This window comes from Mobula birostris, chromosome 4 (assembly GCF_030028105.1).
Source record: "Mobula birostris isolate sMobBir1 chromosome 4, sMobBir1.hap1, whole genome shotgun sequence".
In the NCBI taxonomy this organism is placed as follows: domain Eukaryota; kingdom Metazoa; phylum Chordata; class Chondrichthyes; order Myliobatiformes; family Myliobatidae; genus Mobula; species Mobula birostris.
In genome coordinates this window covers 166,562,647-166,573,421 of record NC_092373.1, presented here as the reverse complement: position 1 = coordinate 166,573,421, position 10,775 = coordinate 166,562,647, and positions in this window count along the sequence as shown.

The following is a 10,775-nucleotide window of genomic DNA, read 5'->3' as shown; positions in this document are numbered from 1 at the left end:
GATAGGACCCGACGCAGACTGGGAGATAGTTTTGCTGAACACCTACGCTCTGTCCGCCAGAGAAAGCAGGATCTCCCAGTGGCCACACATTTTAATTCCACATCCCATTCCCATTCTGATATGTCTATCCACGGCCTCCTCTACTTTAAAGATGAAGCCACACTCAGGTTGGGGGAACAACACCTTATATTCCATCTGGGTAGACTCCAACCTGATGGCATGAACATTGACTTCTCTAACTTCCGCTAATGCCCCACCTCCCCCTCGTACCCAGTCCTTTATTTATTTATATACACACATTCTTTCTCTCTCTCTCCTTTTTCTCCCTCTGTCCCTCTGACTATACCCCTTGCCCATCCTCTGGGTTTTCCCCCCTCCCCCTTTTCCTTCTCCCTGGGCCTCCTGTCCCATGATCCTCTCATATCCCTTTTGCCAATCACCTGTCCAGCTCTTGGCTCCATCCCTCCACCTCCTGTCTTCTCCTATCATTTTGGATCTCCCCCTCCCCCTCCCACTTTCAAATCTCTTACTAGCTCTTCCTTCCATTAGTCCTGATGAGGGGTCTCGGCTCGAAATGTCGACTGTACCTCTTCCTAGAGATGCTGCCTGGCCTGCTGCATTCACCAGCAACTTTGAAGTGTGTTGCTTGAATTTACAGCATCTGCAGAATTCCTCGTGTTTGCCTTATTTTTCCCTTTCAGGGTTCTTTGTAAGACTCTGACCTGGAGATACACGCAGACTTCGGTACTTTGTGGGAATGGGACCTGTTCTTGGGGTTTCAGGACTGGCCGTTATTCGGCACGCCAAGGGTTTGGCCTGAGAGTCCAGCTTGGATTTGGAAGCCTAAGATCTCGTGGCTCTGGAGGCAGGGATTTTGAATGTTGATGTCACAGCAGGAGACCCGTGTGTCATCGGGGGAGTCAGAAAATCTGCTGCTGTGGGCCCGAAAACCCGGGATCTTTGTGATCTTCGGCAACAGAGATAGAAAAGAAGCGAAGTAATAGACTTTTAACATCGTAAACCAGTGAGTTGTTTGTTATGTCTCCCCACTCACTGGGAAAGTGGAGACACCTCCTTCTCCCTTATTAGGGAGAGAGAGAACCTGTGGGATGTTGAATGCTAGGTGAAACACGAAGTCTTAGGGGTAACTACAAGTCTGTGTCTTTGCTCACGCTTGAGTGGCAGTGCTGATGCTTTTTTTTTGCTGATGGGGGAGGGGGCATTGTTGCTCACTGCCACTTACGCACGGGAGGGAGGGAGGGAGGGGGGAAATTAGGGTTCTTACATTTAACTGTCATTCATTCTTTGAAGCACTTTTCTGTTTTTCGTGGATGTTTGCAAAGAAAAAGCATTTCAGGATGTATATTGTATACACTTCTCTTGACATTAATTTGGACCTTTGAACCTTTGACCTTTGATATTACAGGAAAGATACTGATAAAGGCAAAGAGTGGGAATAAAAAGGGTCTTTTCTGGCTGGCTGCTAATGGCTAATGGTGCTGTACAGGGGTCTTTGTTGCATTATATGTCAACGGTGTGGATGACAGAACTGATGGCTTTGTCGCCAAATTTGGGATCAATACAAAGATGGGTAGAGGGGCATTGAAAAGGGGTTGAGAGGGAAAATAAATCAGCCACAATTGAATGGTGGAGCACACCTGATTGGCCAGGTGGCCTAATTCAACTACTATGCCTTCTGGTCTTAAAGAAAGGTGTAACTGGATGGGGAAATCATGTTAGAGGTGAGAATAAATGCTGTCATTACGAGACCTGCTCACATCCCACTGGCAAATATTAATACTGTACTAAAATGCCAAGTGCTCCGATGAGAAAAACACAAAATGCCTTTGTTAAATCTCAAACACAAGAAAGTCTGCAGATGCTGGAAATCCAAAAAATACACACAAAATGCAGGAGGAACTCAGCAGGTCAGGCAGCACTTATGGAAAAGAATAAATAGTCAACATTTCGGCCGAGACTCTTCTTCAGGTCTCAGTGCCTCCAGCGATTTGCCAGTGACCCTTTGTTAATTGTTTCCACTAAAGGCATAAAATATTGTTTGGAACCTTGTGTATACATTCCTGTCGGCGAGGAAGCTCTGCCCCTAGTTGTAATAACCAAACACGGAATTACTGCATCTGAAGTGATGACAGAATATAATTCCTAGTAGTAATGCTAACAATGCTCTCAGGAAACTTTAAATAATGAACACTTGAAACATAAAGCTTGTGTTGAAGGGTAAACGTTTCATATTGTTGGGGCTGGAGAAAGATTAGTCATTGCTTTCTCTTTTGAAAGAGCAGAGAACAGTACAGCACGGGAGTAGGCCCTGCAACAACCCTCTCCATGTCTCTGCCAACCATGATACCAATCTAAACTCGCTATCTTCCTGCATATACTCTATATTTCTCCATACTCTGTTTGTTCATCTGCCTGTCTAAATGTCTCTTAAACATTGCTATCATTTCTTCTACCACCTTCCAGATACTTACCACTCTCTGTGTGAAAAACTTGCCTCATCGATCTCTTTTAAACTGACCCCCTCTCACCTTAATTCAAGGCCCGATAGTATTTTTCATCTGGGAGAAAGAGTCTGACCATCTACCATATCTCTGCCTCTCATAATTTTATATACCTCTGTCAGCCTGCAGTGCCCTGGGAAAAACAATCCAGACGTGTCCAAATTATACAGTCCAGGCAGCATCCTGGTGAACTTCTTTTGCATCCTCTCCGAAGCTTCCATATCCTCTCTGTAAAGCAGTGAGCAGGACTGCATAAAATGCTCCAAATCTGTCATATCCAGAGTTTTACAGGCTTCTGCCAAGATGGTAGTGTGACTGCTTGCATTGACTTCTACAGGGCCAACAAAAGGTGCTACCATTCTGCTTAAATGTATTTCTAATGATCGCAAGGTCCTGCTGTACATTAAGAACTTTAAGTACTGCAGGTTTACACCATCAGAATGTTGCTTGCTGGTGGAGAAAATGAAGGAGCTGTACAATGTGCCGCTGCCTGAGTCAATGGAGGCTTACAATCAAATAGCGAGTGACCATCATGGTCGCTTTTCTTGCGATCACAAGACCCCTTTGGTCATCGTTAATCTGGTATGCTTCAAGTTCGATTCGGTGATTTATTGGATGACAGCAGGGGTGGATGTTGGAGTAACTTCCTGGCTTCGGTCGTAGCAAGGACTGGGCCTGAAGCCATGGTGTCACCAACTTGCAGCTGCCGGAGTGAGGAGACGAAGCTGTTGTGGTTTACCAGGGGCGGTGTGGCGCAGCATCCAGAATGGAGATGATGCTACCCTCCGTGACTTTCACTCGGCAGAAGACAAGCTCTGTTGTGGGTGACTGCAGATTTTTTTTGGGAGCACTCAATGGACTCGGGCCTTGAACTGTGGGGTCGCTGGCTTTTCAGTCACCTGGGGAGAGGCATCCAAGTTATTGTGCTGTCCCAGGGTCTGGACTATATACATATATATTTGTCTGGTTATGTTTTTATTAATATTCTATATGTGCATGCATATGCGAGGACTGGGCCACTAAACCATTCTAACACCCAACGGATGTCAGGAGTTACAGCAGGTGTCGGGGCTGATCGAGAGATAATCTCAGTGGGTTGGGGGGCTGGGAGGTCTGGACTATATACATGCATATTTTACGTCATTGTATTTTTAGTAGTATTCTATAGGTGCTTGTATTTGCAAGGACTTGGACTCAAAGCCCTGGAGTCACCTAGTGGGGGCAGGTCCTCAGATGATATTGGTGGGCTCTGGGGGTCTGAACTATATAAATGCATATTCTGTGTTGTTGTATTTTACTGATAATCTATATGGGTTTGTTGACTTGCATGTTCGAGGACTGGGCATCAACCCACGGTGTTGCGGGGCTGGGGTTGTCAGGACCCTTTTTATTCCATGGATGTGTTCTTGTGTATGACTGTCAGTAATGTGTTTTAGCACCTTGACCCTGGAGTAACACTATCTCATTGGGCTGTATTCATATATAGTTGAACGACAATTAAACTTGAATAGAATTGAATTTAAGGCTGATTTATACTTCTGCGTTAACTCGATGCAGTGACCTACGCGCGTTGTGAGCATTTATACTTGTGTGTTGGTGTGTGTCTGCGTTGCTCTGCAATTGTTGCACGTCACATGTGCGCACACACCTGCCCGTGCAAGGCTTCATGGTCATGGTAGTCTTTCTCGGGGTAAACAAGAAGCAAGCGTCTTTTTTCATAAAAGCGAAATGTGTCCTCCATAGTTTCGGAGGTCTGTAAAGCTTTATGGAAAGTATTGCAGCCAGAGTTCCTTCCCTGCCCTTCAGTCGCTCAATGGCAAGCTATTGCAGCGTAGGAGGAAATGCGATGCTACCAAGCAGACCAATCACAGCTGTTGCATTCTGCGTCGCTGCGACGCGTAGTTACATTTTGGGAGAGGTGCGTGTCAGGCTACGGAGTAGGGATCCACGTCGGCTCTGCGTAGGGTTCGCGGTGACGCCATACCCACTGTGTCGAGTTGACGCAGAAGTATAAATCAGCCTTTATACAGCTGCAGTAGGACTTTGAAGTTCAAGAAATCAATGTGCATGCCATCAGGTTAGAGGCTACCCAGACGGAATATAAGGTGTTGTTCCTCCAACCTGAGCGTCATCTCATTGCAACAGTAGAGAAGGCCATAGATAGATGTAGCAGAATGGGAATGGAAAGTGGAATTTAAATGGGTGGCCACTGGGAGATCCTGCTTCTTCTGGTGGACAGAGCGTAGGTGCTCAACGAAGCAGTCTCCCAGTCTACGTTGGGTCTCACCGATATGTAGGATATATCTGAAGGCACGAACATTGATTTCTTGAACTTCTAGTAATGCCTCCTCCTGCCCCACCATTCCCCATCCCCTTTTCCCTCTCTCACCTTATCTCCTTGCCTGCCCATCGCCTCCCTCTGGTGCTCCTCCTCCCTTTTCTTTCTTCCATGGCCTTCCGTTCCCTCTGATCCAACTCCCCCTTCTCCAGCCCTGTATCTCTTTCACCAATCAACCTCCCAGCTCTTTACGTCATCCCTCCTCCTTCCACTTTCACCTAACACCTTGTGTTTCTCTCTCGCCTCCCCCCACCTTCTAACTCTGACTGCTCATTCTTCTTTCCCCAGTCCTGCTGAAGAGTCTTGGTCTGAAACGTCGCCTGTATGCTTTTCCATAGATATTGCCTGGCCTGCCGAGTTCCTCCAGCATTTTGTGTGTGTTTCTAAAACCAGTATTTTGTTTTTGTTCTGATTCAGTTCTTTCTTGCAAAAATGGTGTATAATTTCTGTTTAATTTTTGTTTTACTTGCAAATGCTGCTTATATGACGCTACGTGCCTGCGATGCTGCTGCAGGTATTTTATTCATTGCACTTGTGGGGATATGTACTTGTGCATGTGACAAAAAACCTGACTTCAACTTACCAAAATCACTAAATCCCAGCCAATTATTAGCTCAAGACTCAAGGTCTTTCCCCTCCAAATCCACACACTCCCGATTTTCTGAATAGCCCCTTGCACTGAACCTTATCAAGTGCTTTATGAAAGCTGTTATGACAACGTTCTCTCATCCAAAATGCAGGGAAGCCATATAGGGAACAGAAGTTACCGCCGATGTGAAAAGCCTGCCAACTCTGCATCACATGTCACCTCAATCTGAGGTAAAGCAGGAGTAACCTACACCTATACAGTAATTGGCTGTTAGCCAGAAACAATAGTCGAGTCTATGTAACCTTATCTTTCCTTATTGAAACTCTTGACCTCATTGTCACTGCTGGAAATCAGATGCTTCCCACCCCTTAAATCAACACTTACCAACGTGCATAGCAGCATGAAATGATGCAAGCAGCCTAATTTTTAATCATTTTGTTATAATTACCTGAATGCAATCCTATTATAAAATACCATGTAAATATAAAAAAAATTATGGCACTCTTTGTAACATTACAGATCATTAACCGTAATAGCTCACACACTTTGCAACATTATTGAAATCTCAGAGCTTGTATCAAAGTGACATAATATCGTGGGCAATTTCATAAAAGCAACAATTGTGTGGCTGAACTTAGCATGTAAAATTTATAACTAATAACATTAAATAAAATATTCAGAATCCCACGGCTTTATAGGCCCACAAATTCATCTGTCTCCTGCTGTGCAGCTAAAATTAATGTAAATGAAAATAATTACAAACAGAAATTGAATAATGCTGCATAGTTTCTCTCTTACAGACTAAACATTCTCAAAGTTACATTCTTATAAAGAACCAGACGAACTTAAAAAGGCTAAATTGGGATATTATAGTTATCTATGTATGTCATAATCACTGAACAAAGAAACATAATGAATTTTAAAGTCTTTTGTCCTGCCTTTAAAATGAGACATTAAGCTATATGGGTCCCCAAAGGTTGACGTAAAAGGTCTCACAGCTGCATATCAAAGAAGAAATACGAGTTCTTGCTTGCTGTACCAGTTAAAATTCATTCTTCAAGAATTGGCTAAATTAGATTGTTTGTTGCATCTTCCTGTGCTTAAGATGACTGTGGCATTCAATAAAATAGTGATCTTGTTTTAAAAACAATACTTCAGTGGCTATCAAACACTTTGGGGCATTCTTGTTGCAAAAATGTGCAATAATTCATAAGTTTGGTCCTCTAAGTTAAATCCTCTCAAGGCTATATTTACATGAGGAACAGTCTTGTAAAGAAATGGTGAAACTTAGGAAGTTAAAATGTTGTGAAAAGTTGGAATAACTTATTTTCTTTCAAATTCAGACAAAAAAATGCTTACAGGAGCTGCTTGATTTTAATAGTGGGGTGATTTCACTAGCAATTTGACAGCACTTTAGCTCCACAAAATCTTCAGTGAAAGGTAGAGTACTCATGCATTTTGAAGTAGACCTTGGTTCTTGAGATTTGAATGATAACAGCAAGCAGGTAAAGATGAATTGAAAGAGCTGAAGGAAATGAGATTACTCTTTTGATGCACTTCAGGGAGGAGCATTCAATTTTCAATGAGATGGTTGCAAAAGTGTCAACTTTGAAACTACAAAAACCAAGGTATCTGCAGAAGGATTTAGACTGGGGGAATGGGCAAAGTGGCAGATGGAGTATAGAGTAGACAAGTGCATGATCATGCACTTTGGCAGAAGGAATAATGGTATAGACTATTTTTTAAATGAGGAGAAAATTCAAAAATCAGAGGTGCAGACAGATTTAGGAGTACTTGTGCAGGATTCCTGAAAAGTTAACTTGCAGGTTGAGGCAGTGGTAAGGAAAGCAAATGCAATGTTACAAATCATTTCGAGAGAACTAGAATACAAAATCAAGGATATATTGCTGAGGCTTTATAAAGCATTGGTCAGACCACACATGGGAGTATTGTGAACAGTTTTAGGCCCTTATCTAAGAAAAGGTTCATGAGAATGATTCCAGGAATGAAATGGTTAACATATGAGGAGGTTTTGATGGTTCTGTGCCTGTACTCACTGGAGTTCAGAAGAATGAAAGGGACCTCACTGAAACCTTTCAACTATTGAAAGGCCTAGATAGAGTGAATGTGGAAAGGATGTCTCCTATAGTTCGAGTTCAAGTTCATATTTAATTGTCATTCAGCCATATATGAATACTCATGAATACAACCAAACAAAATAGTGTTACTGTGGGACCAAGGTGCAAAACATAGTACCCACAGTCACACATAGCACATGTAAGATAACAGTAAAACAGTCACACAAAAAATACAGTCCAATTCCCTGATTTCATGAATGTTGCAGCAGTCAGCAGTCAAGCACAATACAGCTTGTCTTCTGCTGAGAGAACACTGGAGGCAGCACAGACTTCAGCTTGGACACTGCGCCACACCACCCCTAGTAGAGCACCCTGGCTCCAACACTCTTTCCTGACACCGCGGCTTGAGGCCAAGTGCTCATTACAACCGAGTCCATGCAGCTCACCTGCCATCCACCTCTGCCATCCTCCAATAAATCAGGGAATTGGACTTGCAAAATTCCACATTAATAATATCCAAAAAGGTCTTGTGATCATAAGAAAAGCGACTATAGTGGAGGAGCCTAGGACCAGACAACATAGCCTCAGAAATGAGGGACGTCCATTTAGGACAGAGATGAGAAAAAACTTCTTTAGTCGGGGGGGTGGCAAATCTGTGCAACTCATTACCACATTCAGCAGTACAGGCAAAGTCATTGGGTATTTTTGATAGGTTCTTGATTAGTCAGGCCTTCCAAGGTCATGGGTGATGGCAGGAGAATGGAGTTGAGAGAGATAATAAATCAGGCATGATGGAATGGCAAAGTAGATTCAATGGGCTGAACAGGCAAATTCTGCTACTATGTCTTAGCTTATGGTCGTATTTTGTTGAGTGAGTGTGTAAAGGACACACATATCCCTAGCACATATAATTTCCAACATAATTCCACTGAATGTGATTTGCTTCAAATAATGTTGCTAATACATATCTTACACATACCAGATTTCCTGGATTGTTGACCCAAGGGTAAATCAGTGAACCAGAGCCTGTTGTTAGAATTTGAACGAAATAAGGAGGCTGTGAGGAATCATGAAAGATTATGTCTGTCAGTCAACAAAAAGAGGGAGGACTATCAGAAAGAGCAGCTTCAATCACAAACAAGAGAAAATCCGCAGATACTGGAAATGCAAGCAAAACGCACAAAATGCTGGAGGAACTCAGCAGGCCAGGCAACATCCATGGAAAAAAGTAAACAGTTGACGTTTCAGGCCGAGACCCTTCATCTTTGGTGGCAAGAACAGGAAAACAGATTATTATCTGAATGGTGGCCGATTAGGAAAAGGAGAAGTGCAACGAGACCTGGGTGTCATTGTACACCAGTCTTTGAAAGTGGGCATGCAGGTACAGCAGGTGGTGAAAAAGGCGAATGGTATGCTGGCATTCATAGCAAGAGGATTCGAGTACAGGAGCAGGGAGGCGCTACTGCAGTTGTACAAGGCCTTGGTAAGACCACACCTGGAGTATTGTGTGCAGTTTTGGTCCCCTAATCTGAGAAAAGACATTCTTGCCATAGAGGGAGTACAAAGAAGGTTCACCAGATTGATTCCTGGGATGGCAGGACTTTTATATGATGAAAGACTGGATCGACTAGGCTTATACTCGCTGGAATTTAGAAGATTGAGGGGGGATCTTATTGAAACATATAAAATTCTAAAGGGATTGGACAGGCTAGATGCAGGAAGATTGTTCCCAATGTCGGGGAAGTCCAGAACGAGGGGTCACAGTTTAAGGATAAAGGGGAAGCCTTTTAGGACGGAGATGAGGAAAAACTACTTTACACAGAGAGTGATGAATCTGTGGAATTCTCTGCCACAGGAAACAGTTGAGGCCAGTTCATTGGCTATAGTTAAGAGGGAGTTAGATATGGCCCTTGTGGCTAAAGGGATCGGGGTATGGAGAGAAGGCAGGTACAGGGTTCTGAGTCGGATGATCAGCCATGATCATACGGAATGGTGGTGCATGCTCGAAGGGTCAAATGGCCTACTCCTGCACCTATTTTCTATGTTTCTATGTTTCTATCAGGACTGTAAAGAGCAGGTTTGCTTTCTTTTGGTGGGGGAGGAAACCCAGCTATGTCACATTTGAAGTCTTGCATGGTAATTCCCTGGGTATGTGATTGACATTTCACTCCTTGATGAGGAGAAGACATGGAGTATGGGGGCAGGGGGTGGATGAGGTAGTGTGGAAACATCAGAAAGACAAAAATTTGGTGTAATTATCATGATTAAGGAATTTTTTTCCCACCCAAGGTGGTAATCTGGATCTCCTTTCATATAAATGTGCTAAAGATTTGAAATGTATCAGGATGCATAGAAAGTAGTTGGATGTGTACTTGAAGAGGTGTGACCTGCAATGCCATAGAGTAAGATGAGATATGACAGGATAGCTTTCTTTGGCCAGTATGGAAATGATGGACCAACTGGCGTTGTTCAGGATTACAACTTTTTAATGATTTTTCTATGCGTCATTTCTTTAATAATTGCTAATTTTCTAAACAATTGATAAAGGGTTTTGTCCCACTAAAGGAATATGTTCTGGATTTTCCTCTTGGAAGGTCACCACTTATTGCCCGTCTCTAATTGTGCCTGAACTGAATGGCCAGATAAACTGTTTTAGTCTCAATAGGTTACTTTGGGACTGGAGTCACATATTGGTTAGACATGGTGGACATGCTTTCCAAAGCATCACAGATAAACCAGATACATTTTTAAGATAGTCTAGTAGCTTCATGGTGGCCAGTACCAAAACTAGATTTTCTTTTTCCAGATTATTTAAATAATTAAATTTAAACTGCCTACCAGTAGTGGTAATAATTGAACTTATAGCTTTAGGATATTCATCAGATTTCAGTAGTACTAGCATATATCATGTTACCATTCATCAATCCTTTATGGTTACTGTTTTCTCATTCACAGAATGGACTGGTCTTGGTGATGAAGCACTTGCCAGCTGAGATTCATGTTCACAAATTGGAGCAACACTACCAAGGCACATTAAAGCCTATTTTACTCCACCCAATAACTTCAGTAATGTAACCTTTACCTCTGCCACTCCTCAACTCCAAACCAATTCCTGAAATTGAATGTCTTCTTTTGATGGCCTATCCAATTTAAGCCCAAACTGATATAAATTCCTCCTGAAAATAATTAAGAAATAAGTTGGACAGGCTATAAAGTGGGGCTTACACCCCATTTGTTGCCAGCACCCT